Source organism: Amblyomma maculatum, chromosome 4 (assembly GCF_055883805.1).
Source record: "Amblyomma maculatum isolate TAMU_Amacu chromosome 4, ASM5588380v1, whole genome shotgun sequence".
Classification (NCBI taxonomy): Eukaryota; Metazoa; Arthropoda; class Arachnida; order Ixodida; family Ixodidae; genus Amblyomma; species Amblyomma maculatum.
In genome coordinates this window covers 143,407,486-143,408,954 of record NC_139347.1, presented here as the reverse complement: position 1 = coordinate 143,408,954, position 1,469 = coordinate 143,407,486, and the positions used below count along the sequence as shown (strand labels likewise).

Below are 1,469 nucleotides of genomic sequence, written 5' to 3'. Positions count from 1 at the left end.
CTTCCTGCGAAGGAGAAGTGGTGACATTTAACAGGAAAGCCTAAAATGGAATGCGGCCAAGTTTTAGATGTAATAGGTGCCTCAAGCAGCTTTCACAGCTTCATGGCACCGGTGTGCTTCGAGGGGTACAAGGCCACGGGTCCTTTTTTGCCCGTACAGACCGTTTGGGACGTCCAAATGTAAGGTTGTCAAGGCGAGACATAATTTGGATCACCTACTGTATGGCGAAAGAACTGACATCCAGACAGACGCGGGAGCTCGTGCTCAAAGATTTCGAGCTTCACAACGATGCCCGCACAGACTCGCGAAACTATACCAGGGAAGTGCTGCAGCAGGAGCTTCTCCAGCGGCCTCCCATGGGAGGAGCTGGCGAAGAGGTTCAAATCGATGACTGCCTCTTGCGTGGAAAGCGGAAAGCCAACAGAGGAAGGCTTCTATCCGGCGACAATGTTCCTCCAAGGCACCGGAATAACTACGGTGGTGTCGCCGATAAGGGTCCGTGGGTGTTTGGGATGGTGTGGTCCCAGACTGGAGAGCTTCGCCTCATCAAAGTTGACAACAGGGACGCAGCTACTTTAGGCCCTATCATCGCGGCCAACATCAAGCCAGGAACTACAGTTTACAGTGATGAATGGGCAGCGTACAACTGTATTCCGACCCTTCAGGACCCAACCGGAGTTCCCCTGAATCTCAACTGGCACACGGTGAACCACACCATCCATTTTGTCGACCCCACAACCGGAGCAAACACTCAGCGCATTGAAAGCGCATGGCAAAAAATCAAGCGCAAGCTAGTGCGCAACGGCCAGAAGACGTCATCAGCTCTTCTGGAGTCGCACCTCTACTGGCATTGGTGGCAGTCCATCAACGGCCGCACGAAGTGTTGACCCTTTTCTGCGCCTAATGGAAGCCATCGCAAGATGCTATCCGCTGTAAAGGACCCTGGCTTCGCCGTCGAAGTCACCGCTGATCTATTTGCTTCGAAGTCGGGGCAAACAACGCTGGCTTCAGCGACAGCACCTACTGCCACAATTTTTTAACCGGTTTCTATCGGAGCCACCAAGAGATACCTAGGCAGAGTCGTCGCTGTCCGCTTCGGCCCCACCCTCTCTCTTTTACAAGTCGAGGTTATGTAACGCCAGCCGGAAAACAGGTAAGGCTACTATAAGCGCCGTCGAGGTTATATAACGCCTGCCGGAAAACAGGTAAGGCTACTATAAGCGCCGTCGAGGTTATGTAACGCCAGCCGGAAAACAGGCAAGGCTACTATAAGCGCCGTCGAGGTTATGTAACGCCAGCCGGAAAACAGGTAAGGCTACTATAAGCGCCGTCGAGGTTATGTAACGCCAGCCGGAAAACAGGTAAGGCTACTATAAGCGCCGTCGAGGTTATGTAACGCCAGCCGGAAAACAGGTACCACCGAAGCGGTGGCCTTGTGGTAGAGCATCCGCCTCGCATTCGGGAGGTAC

The 1,469-nt window shown here is 53.5% G+C and overlaps 1 pseudogene; it reads left to right on the top strand.

The window, feature by feature from the left end:
• The first annotated feature begins 356 nt into the window (after nt 1–356).
• On the top strand, nt 357–936 carry LOC146193237 (uncharacterized; annotated as a pseudogene).
• The last annotated feature ends 533 nt before the right edge of the window (nt 937–1,469 follow it).